This window comes from Eucyclogobius newberryi, unplaced genomic scaffold (genome assembly GCF_026437365.1).
Source record: "Eucyclogobius newberryi isolate DKJ021-1_F unplaced genomic scaffold, fEucNew1.0.hap1 SCAF_14, whole genome shotgun sequence".
NCBI classification, from domain to species: Eukaryota; Metazoa; Chordata; class Actinopteri; order Gobiiformes; family Gobiidae; genus Eucyclogobius; species Eucyclogobius newberryi.
The window spans coordinates 8,864,780-8,885,021 of record NW_027315768.1 but is presented as its reverse complement, the minus strand read 5'-3'; the positions used below and the strand labels follow the sequence as shown (position 1 = coordinate 8,885,021).

The window sequence follows — 20,242 nt, the reverse complement described above, 5'->3', positions numbered from 1 at the left end:
CGACGGATCTACTTCAGGATATTTTAGAAGAAACACTGACTACTTATTTTTGTAAAACGTGCAGAGGGAAATAAGATACAAGATGCATTTCTCTCAACTAGTTTTAACAAAAATTTGATTTCTGGGCTTTTTGTAACGCTTCAACCAATCAGTATGTAGGGGACCCATATGTCCCAAAAGAACTTTGAAAGACAGTACCTTTTCACAGCTCAACACACTGTTGCAGAAATCAAAGCATAGTGTTGGGTGTAAAGGAACGACCCCCCACAGAGAGGACACTGTCCTGACCGGAGCCCTTCCCCCTGAATCTGATAAGATACATTCCTTCCCTTGAGTTTCTTAATGATTATATTTCACATCTAAACTGGCTCAATGCTGACTGCGTGATCTAAACTTGTGACTAAATCATGTTTTAGATCCGTTTGCCACAAGAACTGGTTTGAAGTGTTTTCATGTCATACTAAAAAACGCAATGGACGATTTTTCGCCGATTTGAGAACGCAGGCGGAAGTGCGCATGCGCACTCCCACGTGCGGACTGTTACAACACACACGTGCGTTTGTTTATCAGCGCGACGGATCGCATCGCATCTCTCGTAGATTTCAGTCCTACCCCTGCGTCAGCTCGAACTGTCTTTCTCCGTCTTCATTTTACCCCGTACACTGAGGGAACTATATTATGATAGATCCATGCGCTTAGGCACGCGGAAAAGTGGGGACGAGCCACACGCGGCTGCAGGTGAGCGGTAGGTGCGTTTTATGATTGATATGTGGCAGGACTAATCGACAGTCCACGCCACGAGGAAATAAGACTTAGATTTGTGCCCAAAAAATCGTCCATTCAACCTTTAATGTACTTTCTCTTTACCTGCTATTGATGTGTGTTCGTTGACAATGTTGTGTATTTTATTATGGTTACATGTCATTTTTGCTGGTTTGAGTTAAATTTGCCCAAACTGAGAATAATTTTGACCAAGAGTTAAAGCCACTCCCACTAGGCCACTCCTCCCAGGTCAATAAAAGAGCAGACTCAGCTCTGCTTCCTCCTCTTCTTTCGCCGGCACGTGATCTGCCAGGACGACACACCGGGTCGGGGACCCCCGCAGGGGCCCCTCCCCCACCAGGGAGGCTGCATTGTCTCCCAAACTCGGCTTTCACCAAACAACCCGAACATCTTCATCGAAAAATGAACAATTCAACGGACCCTGGACTCATCAAACTCTTCGAATGCTAAACCTGCTCAAGCATCAGCGCCCGGACAGCTCCAAGGACGCAGAGACGTGGAAGGCCTCGCTCCACACCTTCCTTGGACACGTGAGACCTGAGAGTGACTGTATTTACAGAGTGGCATTTAAAGACAGGTTCCCCAAAACCTAATTCTTAATACCAGCATTTCTTTTAACTAAGTTGAGCCCAGGCACAGCCTGTGTAACCGAACGTGTCAATTAATTGATTTTATATCTTTGTTTATTAAACCACACAAAATCATCCTGGTTTATAGAGCCTTTGTATTGATTTTTATAGAATTATGATTGTCGGTCAATGAATCGTGTACTCCCCTTCAGAGAATAGATGTTAATGTTTTGCTGAACAAGCTTCAGATGGTGCCCTTTTAAATATAAATATGAACATTAACTACCAAAAATGCAACACGTGTTGTCCAATGTAATGGCTAGTCCCAGAGAATATACTTTACATCTTGGAACAAATGTGTGAGCAAGAAACGAGTATAATTACCCTACAAGTAGTATGCTACTTCTAAATACAATGCTGCACTTCACCAAATACACAAATGCTCATGTGTATTGCCCAAGGACACAAACACCGTGTGCAGTTGTCCGGGCTGGGATCCAAGCTCCACCTTTCTGGTTTTAAGACAACCTCTTTACCACTTGTGCTACTGTCGGGCCTTTTGATTTAAAAAGCTTCAAAACATAGAACATGCTCTTAATACCAGCATTTCTTTTAACTAAGTTGAGCCCAGGCACAGCCTGTGTAACCGAACGTGTCAATTAATTGATTTTATATCTTTGTTTATTAAACCACACAAAATCATCCTGGTTTATAGAGCCTTTGTATTGATTTTTATAGAATTATGATTGTCGGTCAATGAATCGTGTACTCCCCTTCAGAGAATAGATGTTAATGTTTTGCTGAACAAGCTTCAGATGGTGCCCTTTTAAATATAAATATGGACGTGGCAGGGCCAGTATATATTTTATTCCTTTTTTCAGTATTCAGTCTATGCAAACGCACACACAACAAAAGATACTACCAATCACTCGAAAGGCAAAATAAAATGCTGTCCTTTGTTGACTGAAATCCAACATTGAGTGTTTTCATCTAGTTCTATGCCATTATGCTGAATGGCCTTGTGTGACCTTAACATGAAAAACATGATTGAGCAGGAGCAGAATATTGGTGCTTGACAGAGAAAGATGCACAATGATCCTTTCATTCTAGGTTGAAGATAAAACAAATTATATACCAACGATACATAAGTGAAAGTGCTTCATTCAGACAAACAGTGGCTGCATTCATACTTCTGGTTCATTCATAGTCCAATCCAAGTTTAGTTCAGGGATTTTCAGACGTGGTGTGTAGGCGAGTTTTAATGCATTTAGAAACGTTGATGTGGACGTTGATTAACCACTGCACCACTAATTATGCATGTGACATCATCATTTTTACTATTTTGAGTAAATTGTAATTATTTTACTTGTTTCAAGAATAATCCGTAATTTTAAAACCAAAGAAATGTTATTAAAGTTTGTATGAATTATATTCATTCATTTTCAGTTCAATATTTGTTAAAAATAGCCTAATAGATGTGCAACAGGCTTGTACTTATGGTAAACTAATAAAAATGTATAAAATACATAAGATGTGGACGTGGCAGGGCCAGTAATACGTTCACCAATAGAAAACGAGATTTCCCTCTCACCTATTGGCCACTGGCTCATCAATCATACTCACAACGTTCCTGACGTTACTACGTAAACACCTCCGCCTATGTAAGATGCCGTTTACTCCAGCGATGCAGTTCTTAGTGGTTTCTAACAGCTAGCTCAAAGTTTGTTACAATGGCGGAAAATAATCCACAACCAGTTAGCCTCAAAAGAAAGTCAGGATTTGAGGTTGCTGAAAAGAAGCAACAAGGGGAAAAGGAGCAACGCAAAGCTAAAGTGATACTCAGAGATTCTTTCCAGAGATGGCTTTGAAGTAGAGGAAGGGTCTAAATACAGACACGTTGGTCACTAAATGTCTCTTGGACAGGTATATTTTATTTATTGTTTGAACGCTTGAGTGAGTGCATTTTTTAATTGGCCCCATGCAATATGCTTTGAGGTAGAATGAAGTGCAGTAGCATCGGCTCCGGTTGTAAACTTCTCCAGATGAACTTCTTAGGCAGCAGTGGAGGAGGAGGGGAAGGGGCACGCGTTTGAAAAGAGCTAACGGTCGTTGGACTTCTCTTTCCTTGGAAAATCCTCTATAAAACCTTTAATGTTTACTCATACCTCATTGACATATTTATTGCAACGGAGTGAAAGCTTTCCAATCCGATGACAGAGGCAGATGTCTTTTCTGGAACCTACAAGTTTACATCTTTTATTGAACTGCTATAACGCAGCACCGTAAACGTCTTTTTTCCCTTTTGTTATTAGTCAAGATGGCGGACACAATGTTTTTTTTTACATCCTGTTGCATACCTTTCACAATAACGTATCTGTATGAATAAATAAATAATATATTTCACTGTACCATTAGTTTTCATCCAGTATTGCTACTCACACATTAACAGTGCAACATATGAATACAAATACTCACAACATATATCTTATAGGTGTATTTTCATTAGTTATTCTTAGTGTTAGTGACAATGCATTTTAATTACACAAAATATTAGCTAAAGTATTTGAAGTTGTAAGGGTGAATTTAAAGTTGTGAAATAAGAAAAAAAAAGTTATTTATTTGACCATTTGCCGATTGTCTCTACCTCTCCATCTACGGCTGTCCAGTCAAACATAGACTTTGGGCCTGAAAATAGTAAAAAGCTGTTCTTCTGTTAAACAAGCGCTTCACAATTTCTCCAGTAAAATGCTGTTCCCAACATTCTAACTTGTAAATGAAAGATTTTGCTTTCCATCATAAGTTTGAGAAACAAATTGTCCCTATTGTGTAGAAATCTCAGTTTAGCTCTCCTTACACGCGTTGGGACAAAATAATATGGTTCAAATGTGTCACTAATGTTTGGGTTGCAGACATGGGATAAAAGATGGCTAATTTCTTTATAATGTGAAAAATATGTATAAAATATAATATAATGAATTCATATTATTGATTCTTTTTGTTGTCAGAACTATCACAAAACACCACAAATTGCAAATAATTTTGTCTAGAATCTTATAACAGTAATAATGGATAATGACAGAATTGGAGAGTCTGAATGGCCCTCAGTGAATGGCCGTGAGAGAAAATGGTTTTCATTGTATGTTCTGAAATTAGCTGGTGAGCTCGCCATTGTGCAAAGGCCCAAGTATAAGCTTCAGCTGTCGACAATATATAATGGCAAAAAGGCAACAAACCCTCCAGTTGTTCAGTCTGTAAGTAACTCCATGTTAGTCAGTCACGTCCACAAAGTACCAAGAACGGGCATGATTATTACTGCGCACAAAGCATATTCTTGTATTCAATTCCATTTAATTTTGTAGCGCCCAAACTCCCAGCAGCAGATGCCTCGATGGGCCTTCCAGAATTGTTGATTTAACAAACAGAAAGTCTGATCAATGAAAGAGTAATTACCAGATTAACAACATTCCCATGAATCAAGCAAATATATAACTGTCCCAGAGCATTCCCTGTCCTTAGACCCTCCTTTTGCCAGGAAAAACTACAAAAAAAACATGGAGAAAAGTAAAAATCTCAAGGAGAATCATAGTGAAGGCGAGATCCTACTCCCACGGACAGACAGGCTGCAGATGGTCCAGGACTGACGCTTTTGCATTTAGGTTGTTGCTCATAGAGGGTGGCTCAGCTGGTAAAGAGAGTTCATCCAGGCAGATGAGGAGCATCTAGCAAGATGAGGAGCATCCAGGTCTACAAGTCAGTGTCGTGAGATGGGATGGGACGTTCAGTCATCACCAGAGCCACTGCAGCAGCATCTGGAAAAATAGCCCTCCTCAGAGAGAGCAATGAATCGACTACAGGTGAACTAAATGATTGGATATTACAGATAGGGAAAGTAGGAAGCAGATGATAGTGCTCAAGCTGCCATACTTCCTCAGAATAGTTGTTCCTAGGGCAGCTTAGCTGGGAAACTAGGTTTATATTTCTGTTCCTAACTGGCCTGACCATAAGTGATTTCAAAGAGGAACGTTTTAACCCTGGTCTTAAATGAAGAATGTGTCGACTTCTTTAACATGGTGGTGGGTCCACTTGAGGATGGACCCATGTTGCTCCTTCAGGCTATGCCCAGCAGGAGCCCGTGTGGAAAGACCCAGACACAAGGCCACCAGACTCTCGCCATCGAGCACCCACCTCAGGCCTGGCTCTAGGGTGGGGCTCTGGTAACGCAATCCGGGCCACAGACTATGGCTTGTCCAGTGTAATATTGGACAAGATGCATTGTTTCAAGTGTTACAGCAATAAAAGCAAATTTTCAACACTTCTCCATAGGAAGCTTTAAGACAATTCAACACAAAATCTAAATACATTAGCAAAGATATCTTTCGAAAATATGATTTTGTGTAATTTTTTTACATGTTTACATATAAGATAAGATAAGATAATAAAGGAATATCTTTTAGCTTATCTTATCTTATATGTAAACATGTAAAAAAATTACACAAAACAATATTTTCGAAAGATATCCCAATAATGCCACATTATGGGTTTTTCTTAATAAACAATTTGCTCATTATTAAATAAATCTTTGTTCATGCTTTGTTAAGGATAATCAAGGTGTATAATTAAGGTGTACATTTGCAAAAGAAAACGTTTTCAGTATAAAAAAAATACTTTATAGAATAGATACTATACGATATCTCAATTTGCGCATCACCAACTGTAAAAAATATATCGCTGTATAATCCCCCACTTTGTTGGTCCTCAGAAAAAAGAGTAAAAATTCTCACCACAAACAAGCTTCCAGGTTACAAAGAACACTATTTATACAATACCATTTCCTGCCGGCCCTGACTTCTCGGTTTCCTCCTATTGCACACCACAGCTCCACTTCATCAGACTCTTCATTACCTGCTGTGTGATTATACGCTGTGAGCACATTTCCCGCAGGGTTTTCTCTCAACTGACTTGGTGATCCGACAGTTCACCCCCCCACCCTGGAGCTCGGCTGATGGACCCGGCTCTGACCCAGGGGCCGACTTCCTGAGGCTGTGGTCATTGCGTGTGCACACTCAGTGGGGAAAAAATCTGTGGAAATGTGTGAGGTTTATTCCAGCTGGGAGACTCAGTGGGCTCTCGACGCATCTATAAACAAACTGAGCACCCGAAAGGTCAGAGCTGGAAGCTGGGGTGTGTTTGCACTGGGAATAAGAGATTATGCTCTGGTTATTGTGACAGTGCAGTGAAAACAACACTATTTACAATAAAGTACAAATAAAGCCTTTTTGTTCAGAATATACTGCAATTTGTATAGAATTGCATTAGTTTTGATACTTTCTTCTGTACATTTTGTATATGTGCTACGTTTAAGCAATTTTCCTAATCCCATTTCCCAGTAGTGATGGCCAGCCTGGCTTTTCCAAAGAATCAGTTATTTTGGATTGGCTCCCAGACAGTTATGGCTCCCAAGTAGCTCTCAAATTGCTCTCTAATGCCATCCAGAGCCTTTTTTTCAAAGGCTGCATTCACTTTACCTAATGCATTTCTGCCCAAAAGCTGTATTTTGTGATAAACCACCATATATCCAGTAATTAACTTTATTTGTTGAGCTGATATTATATATATATATATATATATATATATATATATATATATATATATATATATATATATATATATATATATATATATATATATATATATATATATATATATATATATATATGTATATTCATGAGTTTGTGTGCATATTTCTGGATGTCTTTTCATGGGTTTGTGTGCATATTTCTGGATGTATATTCATGGGTTTGTGTACTTGTTTCAGGATTTGTTTTGATCAATTTCTGTACTTGTTTCTGGATATGTTTGCATGTTTCTGGATCCGTGTGAATTTTTCTGGAATAATAATGTTTCTTGGATTTCTAATGTGATTTAGCCTTCAGGGCCTCTGCGTCAACACACAGTCAACAACTTTATGCAATTGAAATAGCAGAAGAATAAAAAATCATACAAAGACACTTTTCCCAGAGTTATATTTTGTCACATTTTTTCATAGACTTCTTAACAATTAAAATTAGATACACAGTTAGGTAGCTGTTGTTGTGAAACCAATTTGCAGTCTGCTTTAATTAGAACCGAGTCAACGCGGAGGGGAGAAACTTGTTCAGTGCTTGTAGTACAATTGGGTCTGATTTAAATGAGGGTAGGTTTATGTTTTAATTAGCACATCACACATCATACTTGCGTAATCATTCAGTGAGAAATAATGTAATTAATTCCAGCATAGGTGTATAGACATGCTTCAACAAATAGCTCTATGCACAGGTGATACAATAGGCCTCATTTAAGTGTATACATTAAATGAACACAATTTATACACTTAGAGAAGTCATTGTCAAATTTGTTGCAAAGTTTCTTTTCACATTTACCTTTTTGAGCTTATAACCAAGTTGTATTTAGCTTCATTCACCCTTGTTTAATAAATCATGTTTACAAGGTCGCCTTCTCTGAGCTTCAGAAATCAGTCAGTCTGATTGTTGCGTCACAGGTAAACATTTTGACTTGGCCTCCATTACTAAACTTGAGCGGTAAAAGTAAGTTCACAACAAAAACACGGCTCTTTTAGCATCGTAATCTTTTTGCAGAAGAAGTTTCATTTATTTATTTTTTCATTGTTTATTTCCACCGCTGACAGATGAGGGTGCTCCAGTATGTGAATCTGTGTGTGGTCCGTTCTTTAGTTTTTCACATTTTCTGTTCAAAATTGCACAAAAAAACATTCAAAAATAGTAATTCAGTTTGTTTAATATTACAATTTTAGCCGGACATTATCAGTCGATTGAGTGCCGTGTTCCTCGGATCACAGCATGGCACAGCCCGCTAAAGCCCTCGAGCTCTTCGAACAGACTACATTCAAACTTTCCTCAGTGTTGGGGTCAAAGTGTCTGAAATTGTCACTGAAACGGAGTGCATTTGTGTGTATTTGTTGGATGCGGCTCTTACGCAAGCAGGACCCCAGGGTGCACATCCCCGTGCAGCCCCATGAGAACAGATTGAGGTCACTTCCACCACTCCCAACTCTGGACCACAGTGTGCTGCAGGAGATAAAGAGGAGCTTATAGAGCGAGAAGTCTATTGTGGGCCGGGTCACGTGGGCCGGGTCACGCGGAACGCACCGCGAGCATTGTCTCACAAAGTGAACTGTATTAAGCTAATCTGCATGTCCAAGAAGTCTTTTAACGTCTTTTGACACAGTAAGGCATATGAGTGAGCGCAAGTCAAAAAAGGTGCAAGGAACAAGCCCCATGGAATGTATTATCTTAAATTGGTTTATTAAATTACATAATTTGTTACATAAATAACCCAACAAGACCCAAAAGCCAAATCTTAAGCAGCCAAAACGACATATGTACACACAAAAATGATCTCATTGCTCAATTGTAGCATTCTCAAAAATACACATCTATATTAATTACAAATACTCAATTCTGAAAAGTCTGTCATTTATCACGCCTAAACTAACATACAAGCAGACTTTTCTTTGTTGCCTTCCTTCCGTAAACACATTTGTTCATCAAGGTCCGTCCAGCCTCAGATGTTCTGTTCAGACAGGTCAGTGAGCTCAGCAGACCCTTGTGGAGGTCAACTGTCCTGTTCTCCTGTTATTCCCTGTCTGAACGTCCGCTCGTCCAGCTGTGAGCGGCAGACAGCACGCGCTCTCGATGATAACACACTTTACGGATCAACGTGAGCGTGAAGGTCGCGTCCTTCTCTGCGCCGCCTTCCTGCTGGCTGCGCTCCAGAACTCCAAACTGTAATGCTGCTCACTAAGTTTTTAATACACTATTTACCCATGTGGCCGTGGTACAGTAATGTCACAATATTAACCTTTTTACTGTTACGGGATTGTAAATCTTACACACAAAATGTTCAGATTGTTAACTAAAAACAGTACACATATGCTACAAAATAAATATGATATTAAAGTGAATAAGGGAAACAAAATCACGCATTTCCTATTGTAACGGCTGAGCTTGTAAGGCCACAATAAAAACAAGGGGAGAACAACAGCTACATTGAATGTACATGAATCATTCTACTGCTGTTTGAGTTTATGAATGGTGTGCTTTGTGTGTATGACCACTGTAAATCTTAAATGGTCACATTTTATGCTAAATGGATTTTGAGCTTTTAACCATGTTCCTTTTTAACATTGTTCCTTCATCAAAAACATACCCTATTTCTCATGTTGGAAATGTTTCTTCTTTTTTTTAAAGCTTGTTCATGTTTAGTATCATAAAAATGTCAAATCCTTCTAGTCAGAGATCTTGGATTTTGTTCAAGCACAATTTCTGCTAATTGCTAAAGCCATATGGTAGCTATAGGTTACAATGTTTGTAAAAAGATTGGGATGGTGATATCACTGCTAAAGCTGAATCCCTTTAGCTGTAATAAACATGGCACATGTAATGAATATCAAGTTAACAGTGTAAATATATATTTTGAGAGTCATGTGTTTTTCAATGAACATTTCACTTCTTATCAAAAATATGCAATCAACTATATTGTCTGTGATGATGTTTATAATCTTTATTTTATAGAATATCGGAAACTTTTGACGAAAGACTGACAGGGGCAGCACACCACCTGATGCAATGCACTGCAAAGAAGCACTGCAAACGATCAGAAGACTAACGCGTTACTGGAAGAAGATTGCTATCAATAACTTTTAGGAAGAGGCTACCACAGTGCCAGTTGGATACATTAAAACCGGTCAGGTATTCAGTGATGAGCAAGAGATGCAGCTGGAGAAGTACCATAAGAAGGCTGCAGATATTCACTACAAGGGCCTTACATTAAAAGAAGTGATGAGGCCGGCCTACCAATTCACTTGGCACAATCTACAAACTTCAATATAGGGAATGATGGGGTTTGCTTCAACAACCGGGAGAAGGTCATCTGGAAGTTTAAGTTGCGGCAAAGTATATATGGAACATGGATGAGACTGTAGTACCAGCGGTGCATAAGCCAAACTCAATAGTTGCTTGTAAGGGTCACAGGTGGGCAGTTTGACTTCAGCCAAGAGAGGGACCCTAGTGACTGCAACCCTAGTGACTGCAACCGTTCTTTGTATTTCCAAGATTTCATTTCAAATATTTCTTTGTGAAAAATGGAGTTGGTAGTACAGGAAGAGCCAACAGTATGAAAAATGGATGAAAGAGCAACAGTTTGAGGAGTTTTCACATCATTTTGCTTATCACACAAAATGTGTAAAAGAGAATCTCTGCTTGCGGCTTCTCGACAGTCATGACTCCCATTTGTCCTTGAATGGCCGTGACAGGTCTGTTTATGGGCCTTTCAAAAGATAAATCAACTCTGCATCAGAAACCTGGATTATGCTACATCCCAGAAAAAAAAAACTATGTAAATTTTATTCCTGGAATTGTGGCTTGCACATACCCCATTGCAGCAACTCCTAACAACATCTTGGCTGGTTTTAGGGTGTCTGGCACATACCCTTTCTTTTTTCTAACTAGGTCTAGTGTAATCACTTCATTCAAATGTTTATCTGAACAGGGGCTAAGATGATGAAATCCTTTGGAACTGAATTTTTCATCAGTTCTCTCTTTTAGCACAGAACACACTGCACTCACTCAGGTAAGTCTATATATATATAAATATATATATGAATGAGAGTGTTGTGAGAGTGAATGTGGAACGGATGAAAATTAGCCCACAGCTAATCCGCCGTGTTTACATCATCTGTTTCATGTATGTTCATTAACATGCACTGTCCCGACCAAATAAATATATCAAATAAATATATATTCAATTAAAATATAGCCTAAATATTAGGCTACTATATCATTTCTGATTTGCGACTCCCCAACCAGAGATTGCGTTCAAAACCCCAAGTGCAATCACACTGAAAGAGGCAGCGACTGACTTGAAAGATACGATCATGGCGAGAATGAATGCAAGGCAGCTCTGACCCCAGTTACAGCGGCTAAGTGAAATGCAATCAGAAAGTCTCCTTGACGATGTGAATGCAGCATTGAGTGCAATCCCTACCACGACCATCACTGAAACCAACGAGCTGTTATACACGTCAGCAGCAGTGATTCTAGGTAAAGGAAAAAAAGCTTTTGCTGCCACTACACAATCATCCAGACGCAGCTCTTGGAGATGATGGTCGAGTGTCTCTGGAGAATCGAGTGAACTCAAAAACTGAGTTCACCCTTTGTTCATCTGTTGTGTTCACTTCTCCACAACAATTAGAGCACAGTCAGTCGCTGGATATAGTCCAAGTCTGCCATTTCTCAAACAGAAAACAGGTGGAACAGCTGCAGTTGCTCCTGATGAAGCAAATGTATTCGTGCAACTGAATTCCACGACTCGAGCGTCTGGCGCTTCTATGACCTGCCGCCACACTAGGTGGGAACAAGTTATGAGAATTTATTTTAATTACATTTTTTCTCTTTTTTAAAACAAAGATCAACCAAAGAAAATACCAAGAAGATGAAGATGTATTATTCTTCTGATGAAGAAGAATGCCTTTGCATGGTTTGTGTGGAGCCGTACTCAAAAGGTTGCTCCAAAGAAGTGCGGCTTTAATGTACTTGATGAAAAAACTGGGTTCACAAAAAGTCTTGTTTTATCCTTGATAGTTAATGAACATGTTAGCTATGGTTTGTATGTGAGTCTATGTTTCTGTTTTAACCCTGCAACAAGCTAAAGTTAGATAGCAATATAGCAAAAAGCTTGGTCATTGTTAAAATAAAAGACTGTTCTTGAATTATTACCAAACATGCAGCAGCAGCAACATCTTTAGAGATCATCAGGACACTTGTGCTATTTTGTTCATGTTGATTTATAAAAAATAACATGATTTGAATATTTGAATTCCACTGCTTTACCTCTGACAAGATCATTTGATTAGGCGTCAATCTAGTTATCCATGGCTCATTAGCGAAGAAGATTACAACTCAAACTAGTTGATACGCACCAGTTTGGCCAAATGAGGTTTTAATTTGTGGGGAAAAAATAAATAAATTAAAAAAAGATATATATACACTGTATTTTCCAGATGAAAGTGGTTCTTTCTCAAGTTTATATAATACATAATGTATTGATTGGCATGCAATTAAAACATATTTTACCTTTTTATCTCAAGAAGTCAACAACTTACAATAAAAAAATGTGACCTGAACCCTGACATAGGCCACTCAATTCTCTTATTTAACTATTAATAAGGTTTTATTACATGCACATATAAAAAGCTACTAGTATTATCTATGTCAACCCAAGGCTTCAGGCTATCATTTAATGTGTGGACGACGATGAGCCATTTGCTCTTGAGCAAGTTGGACAACCGACCCCTGTTTCCCTACTGTTGCAATGGCGTGGCAGGCTTATCCACTCCAAGGGCTTTAGTTTAAACGAAAGAGCGGATATAACTCAATATTTTTTCCAGACCAAAACCTGAATACTTAACTTTTCTTTTCAACTCAACAGAACTGCTTTCTTGGCTGTAACTCCCCACTGAAATCTTCTATGAACCCTGAGCTAGTAATTTAAATGTATTAGCACTCTCCTCATAACAGCTCAAGCAACACAAGCAACAAACGCAACACAATCAATACTTTCTTTCCGACAAATTAAAACCTCATCGGACCAAACTGGTGCGTATTAACTAGTTTGAGTTGTAATCTTCTTCGCTAATGAGCCATGGATAACTAGATTAACGCCTAATCAAATTATCTTGTCAGAGCTAAAGCGGTGGAATTCAAATCGAAGACTTCTAATGGCTTTATTTGAGGTAAAGAAGGCCCTGGGCGTCTCAACATTAGATTAAATGAATGTGGAAGTGTTTTTGCTGCCGGCTGAGTGAGCAGACGGCACCGAAACACTCAAGACATTTACATAAGACTGATTTGTTGTGATAGGAAATGGCTGAGGTAATTCAGCGCCACTCTGGTAAATTGCAGAGTTGACAAGGCGTCAGTTGAGTAAGAGGAGGTAAAGGCAGAAGATAAACTGATATTTATGTTGAGGTAGAAAAGGGACTTGATGACAGGTGAGGTCAGCCATTTGCTATGTCTGTGATTGTTGTAAATCACATTTGAAGATTGTTTGGAGATGTAAGAAGCACCTAAAAAGTCATAAAAAATCACAAATTAAGTAGGATTTAGTTTTTTATATTTGGCAATTACACAAATATAAAGAAGAAAGAAGTTAGGATTAATCAAACATAGGGTATAACCTAACTAATTTGAACAAGTGGTACTTTCCCAGTTTAATACATATTGGAAATCCGAATTTCTGTCTTTTTTTTTTTTTTACATTTGGAGCTATTGACTAACCCATTTGGATTGACATCAACATTTATCAAAAAAATGTGTGAGAAGGTGAAATATAAAAAAGAAAGTAGTCAAATAAATCCTTCTGGGAAGAATCAGGATCAGTTTAACCCCCCCCCCCCCAAAAAAAAAAAAATGTGTGATATTGGTTTCAGCTTTGAAATGGGAATTGGCAAGACCCAAATTGTGCTCCAAATGTCTGTCAGTCCATTTGTTTTTTAGCATATTGGAACGGCATTGAAAACAATTTGAAAACGTCATTTGTATGTTTTCTGTTTTTTTTTCTTCTGGTAATTGCAAGACACATTTCTATGGAACTTTCTTTTCAAATGGCAAGAGCACATGCTGCATATTCTTCAGAATGGCAAGTTTTGACGATGTCTCTGAAGAAGTACAAAGTGACCCCCATGACAACTTTGACTGTTTGCCCTCCAAAGAACCTGCCGAGGATTTGTCAGAAACAATTGAGCTAAAATTGGCCTCAATGTGGTTGTTAAGTTGCTGTTAATAAATAGTTTAAGGTGCAAGATTACTTCCTCTACCACAAACCTTGTAAAGTTGTATAATGATCAAAATTGCCCTCTTGATTCAACTGTTGTTGATGATTTGGCTGCTTGCTTGTACATCCTTTATCTTCTAGTTCGAAGCAAAACGTCTGCCATAGTAAAATGTTTCATGTTGTTGAACCAATAGTACATGTGTTAGACCAGAGAAATAGGACGTTTTATTATGTTCCTCTGTTGAAATCACTATAAAACAGATTAAACTGTGAAACCATTTTGCAAAAGGCAGTGCATTCGAGTATCAACAAACATAAATGGATCTTGTTTCGTGAGGATCTGCAAACTTTAGAAAACATGGGTGTGTTTGTGAAGAAGTTAGGTAAATCACTTAAAGGTACTCTTCTTGCCCACAGCTTGGCTGGATTTGACGAAGGTTTTTTGGGGAATTTGTCTGCCATTTTTGCACAGGTGAATGGTGTTGAAGAACTGAACAACCTCACAAAGAAACACTTCAAATGATTGAGAATGACAATGTAGCCAATTGTTTTGGAGCAAATTACAAGTGTGCGTGTGCTATCAGAAAAGCTTTCCAGCTCCACATTCGATACCGCAAACATTCATAGCCATAAAAAACAATTGGGATACACGAGAATTGGATTTGACTTGGATTTCTCCAGCTTCTTATAGGAGATTGCATCCCTGCTTCAGAACTGTCATGGTGAATCCTATGTTTAAAAGACATTGCAAACTAAGGGTTTCTCCAATTCGGCACACAGGCTGTATTTTTGTGCACTACTCTGTCCATAGTCAACCGCTGGCGCTGACTAACGGCATCCTTTGGGGGGTTTTGGAGACCACCACTCAGGAAAGCCCCTTCAGGAGAGAGCTGTTAGCCTGCCCTTTAACTCCTGGAGCATCCAGCGCTTGACCTTCTAAACTGTCATGCTCTTGACCCAGCGTCTGGCTATGGGGAGCTATGACATATTTCTTGTATTTCTATCTAAGCTTATAGTGGCTTAGGCTGAGGGTCAGTCTGATCAGAACTGTTTTTCTGCCACTTCACGCTTCAGCAGCATATGCTCAGGTTGTTTGTTTTTTCTTGCATACTATTGGGCTCTGCACTGCTGCTGTGACTTCATGCCTGTCTCGTGCGTTTGCACCAAGTGTTTTGTGGTATGCGGTTATGGGCCAAGAACCGGGTTCCCCCATGTGGTGCGCATGGCGTGCAAAGCATCCCCGTAGATGGCAACTGACGTTGGGGTTGCAGCATCCACGCCCCTGCTACATGGCATCGTGTGTTAATGAAGAATGCCTTCTTGGATACATTCTGATCTTACTTTTCTACATTTCTTCAGTCATATCTGTTGATTGTCAGCACGCTGTCTGTAGCCAATTCAGTTTTGGGCAACAGGCGTATCTAAGCTGACTTATAGATTTTCTTTTTCAGGCACTCTTGGGATAGGCGACCTGACTGGATGAGTTTTTGGTTCTTTCGTTCTGGTGCTGGCTCTTTTGGGAGAGGCGGCCTTGCACACCGGGTTTGTTGTAATTGTAAGTGTAGAAACTCCGACCGTATTGTCGTGTGAGACGCTCTTGATGGGCGACTGTTGTTGCTGCTGTTCTCATCTTATCTGCTGTTGGTATAGCCCATGGGGATCCTTGGTCTTGTAGTTGTTGCCCTAATCATGTTGATGCCGTGCCTGCTGCCATGCCTGCTATATATATATTGATCACAGGCAAGATTTCCCTACCACCTATAATTGGTTTGGTTGGCCCTCAGTAATGGCATGACACCTTGCTATACATTTTGCACAAAATATTACTGGGATTGTTATTTACAATCCATAAAGGCTGAAAATGACATAAAATAATACATTTAACATGGTCCCAGGAATGTTCTTTGATCCATTCATTTAACAGTTTATCCTCCTATTTGCCCAATTACAAAATTTATGTCACTGTAGTCTCCAACTACTGAAAGCAAGTGTAACCTCTGCTAATGAGAAGTAAACACAGTAAATATGTGGAACTACTACTGTGGAAGCCAAACTTTTTTTTTCTATTTATTCATCTGAAAGTTAAAGTTTAGTGTTTCCCACTGAGGCTCCCGGCAGTGACACATACTCCAGAGAGCGGCTGGAGGAAGCGTTCAAGCTCCATAACCCAGCTGCGGTTTCTTGTATAATTAATATGAAATAGTGTCCATTTATTACACGGTGACATTTTGTAATTCTGTGTCCCGCTGAGCCGTAAAGCCTGACCTTTGAGCAGCTGTGGCTCGCACTTTGCTATTTATGTTGTGTTACTGTATTTTACCACCATTTCCTCCACTGCTGTGGCCTCTGATGAACCCGTAGACTATTATAACTCAGAAAAATGCTATGGTAATTCTGTCTCACTATGGTAAATTGGAGAGTGCATTAAATTAAAGAGGCTGTACCCAATCTTAATCAATGTAACACAGTAAAATCAGTTTTGTGAAGATATATTGTAAAAGCAGACATTTTGGGTCAAAATGAGTCTGCTATGTGCTATCTGCATCTGATTATAGAGCACGTTATTCTCTGGAAAGCAGGAAGTGCTGTTAGCATGATACTATTGGTTAGCTTGATGGAAAAACTCCCTCTGGCCTGAAAGTTGTGAATGAGTCTATAAACTCATGGCGGTTAATAATTTGGAGAGGAATGCATTCGGTAATTGAGCAATGCCTGTGGATCGCAACAGCAGTTTCAAATGAACTATGTTTTTAACCTTTTTAAGACCTTTTAAGCACCTTTAAGGGAAATAAACAATATAGGCTTATTTGATTAAGAAGCGTCTGACACCTTTGAACAATTTAAATACTAGGTCATTTAAATAAAGGCTAATACAATTGCTGCAATAGTTAATAATATGTGTTATTATTAAAGATCCCATATCATGCTATTTTTCCTGTTTTGTAGTCTACCCAAAGGGTATATTTGATTCATTTCATTTCATTTTTCATGATATTAATAAGTGTTGTGCAACATCCATAACATAATAGTTATGAAATATCACCCATACCTTGGACCACTCTCACAAACCCGGAAATGCACACGGCTTGGTTTGAGATTTGCCCCCACCCTTGCGAAGAGCAATCTGGCTCTCGCCCACCCCGTGACGTAGTCTCAGCGTGGAGACGGTGTATGTACAGCTCTCGCGCTCCATCGTCTTCTTTATTGTGCAATAGTGCACTCAAATGTAACTTTGTTGTAAGTTCCACAACACAAGTCCGAAGATTCACAGCGCAGCAGGCTCTCCTGTGCAACGTGAAACTAACCGCGGTGGCTCTTCCACATATACGCTGTCTCCACGTGGAGCAACAGTCCCCGCGGCGGGGGGAAGGAGGAAGGGAGAGGAGGGAAGGGAGAGGAGGATGGGGGGGAAGGGGGATAAAAGTGATAATGTGAGTAGCGCCCGTTTTTCTGCAGATCCGAGGAGGAGGACATAGACTTTACTCTAGCTAAAAACAGTGGGAATCAATCAAAAAACCACATTGGGCTATACGAAGCACCAATAGCACTGTAAGAAGGTTGAAAGCTCCGAAAAGTCAATTTTTCATGATATGGGACCTTTAAACGATTCTTCATAGTAAAAGCAACATGATTTCTAAAGGCTCTTTCACACCTCAGTCCAAACTGGTCAGGCAAGTTGTGACGACCGGCGGCCTACGTTTCTTTAGTGTGAATAATGTCATTGGAGAAGGTTTGGGGGGATAGTTTTTGGAGGATTCATTTGTAATAAATGACTCTGCATGTATCTTTTATTTGTTATGATAACACGCTGCAATTGGCTTAGAAATATATTTTAACACGTACCACACATCTTAACTTGACCAACAGAAAAATAAACTTGACAAAAAGTTCAAGGACACATTGACTTTTGTGGTTATGAATTATTGTTCTCTCATCAAAAATATCTGCTCCTTCTCTGAGCCTCACAAACACTTGGTTTCAAATTTCCCGAATTGTGACGTCAAAGATAGAGATCCTATTTTTACGTCCATAAATCCTAGCTAGGCTTTTTTTGATCATTTCTGCGTTGCTTACTTTAACAGGGGAACTATTAAAGTATATACAAAACAAACAGTGAAATAAAACAAGACCAGAGAGAAAATCTAGACCAGTAGACCAGTTTTTTTTTTAAATTAAGGCACATATAAACTAAAATTATCGTCCCGTTTACTTCATAGTCTGTCAATTTTTTCCATTTTCAAACTAAATCAGAATGTAATTTGCTGCCAGTATGCTCCAGAGAGTTTTGAGGCCCAAATAAATAGTTCTGAAATTATATATATTCTATTTTAAATTAGTTCAGCACTTTAAATAATTAGGCCAGCAAACAGAATCAAAAGCGTTCTCAGAATCCAAACAAATTATTAAAGCTTCTTTTAGTTTTGTATTTGGTTCATTATGTGTAAGGATTGTCTTATCTTGCGTTTGTCGTCTATTAAAATGTGTTCCTTTCCTTTGGGCATAATTCAGGTGTATATACGATAGTCCACATTCAGAATTGAAATGGGTCTATAGGAGGCACAAGTCAATCGGTCCTTCCCTTCTTCAGGTATTAGAGCTATGATGTCTTCTTTGATTTTTAAAAGTGCCCAGTTAAAAGTTGTTAAATGCTGAGGGATAAAGGTTTCTTTTACAGCAATATGCCACTCTGAGGTGAACTCATCACTCCCGGCGATGTATTGTTCTTCAGTCTCTTGATTGTACCTTGTATTTCCAACACTGCTATTTCAGCAACATGCCAGAGGATGGGCGGGGAAGTTTCACCATCGTTATTTTCTTCCATATTTGTCTCAATATCGTTTGATATTTTTTCGCTTAACAAAGAGCAATTAAAGGGGCTAGCATTGAACCTCCAAAGTCCGTTTTTCCATTTTTCCTCCAAGCCAAAGCCAAAGTAATGTAGATACGTTTATCATCACAAAAGTCTATTGTGCCTACAGTGAGGAAAATAAGTATTTGAACACCCTGCGATTTTATAAGTTCTCCTATTAAGAAAAATGGAGGAGTTTGAAATTTTCATAGAAGGTAAATTTTCACCGTGAGAGACAGAATCTAAAAAAAAAAAAATCACATTGTCTAATTTTAGAATAATTTATTAGTATGTTATTTCCGCAAATAAGTATTTGAAAACCTGCCACTCAGCAAGAATTCTGTCTCTCAAAGACCTGTTAGTCTGCCTTTAAAAAGTCCACCTCTATTTCACTTCATCTGAATTAGTAGCACCCGTTTGAGCTAATTAGCTGCATAAAGGCTCCTGTCCACCCCACAATCAGTCAGACTCCAACTACTCCCTGGTGTCAAAAGACACCAGAGAATAAACTCTAGACCTCCACAAACTGTAAACCTCCACAAGGCTGGAAAGGGCTACGGGACATTTGGAAAGCAGCTTGGTGAAAAATTGGTGGAGCAATTATTAGAAAATGGAAGGTGAGGAATCAGCCCTGAACTACAAGGGAGGAGCTGGTCAATGACCTAAATTTTCCTCAGTTAGAGAATTGGAGATTGGTCGTGGCTGGGTCTTCCAACATGACAATGACCCGAAGCACACAGCCAGGAAAACAAAGGAGTGGCTCCATTAGAAGCCTATCAAGGTAGACCTAAATCCAATAGAAAATCTTTGGAGGGAGCTGAAACTCTGTTGCTCAGCGACAGCCCCAAAACCTGACAGATCTAGGGAAGCGAGGAGGAGTGGGCCAAAATCCCTGCCGCAGTGTGTGCAAACCTGGTCAAGAACTACAGGAAACGTTTCACGTTGTAAAAGGCTAATGTACCAAATATCAATATGTCGCTCACAGTGGAAATGCACCTACGACGAAAATTTCAGACCGCTCCATAAATTCCAATTGGGAGTACTAGCAAAATCGCAGGGTGTTCAAACACTTACTTTCCTCACTGTATGTCTGCCTGTTACGCCCGGATAGCAACCTTATGACGAGGACAGAGCAGAGCTGAGACGAGTTCAGATGGTGCAGACCCACATGCATTTTATTTAGTGATTTACA

The 20,242-nt window shown here is 39.3% G+C and overlaps 1 protein-coding gene and 1 long non-coding RNA gene across 2 annotated transcripts in view; one reads left to right on the top strand and one right to left on the bottom strand.

Annotated features, from left to right (window-relative positions):
* The window catches only part of LOC140359248 (uncharacterized), a 253,820-nt gene that overhangs the window by 151,869 nt on the left and 81,709 nt on the right, over nucleotides 1–20,242 (top strand). The window lies entirely within an intron of this gene.
* Nucleotides 1–20,242, bottom strand: part of LOC140359391 (uncharacterized) — a 313,132-nt gene that overhangs the window by 275,076 nt on the left and 17,814 nt on the right. Inside the window, exon 2 of the long non-coding RNA XR_011926853.1 lies at nucleotides 19,838–19,962. This is a non-coding gene — a long non-coding RNA (uncharacterized lncRNA). The remainder of the gene's footprint in view (nucleotides 1–19,837; nucleotides 19,963–20,242) is intronic.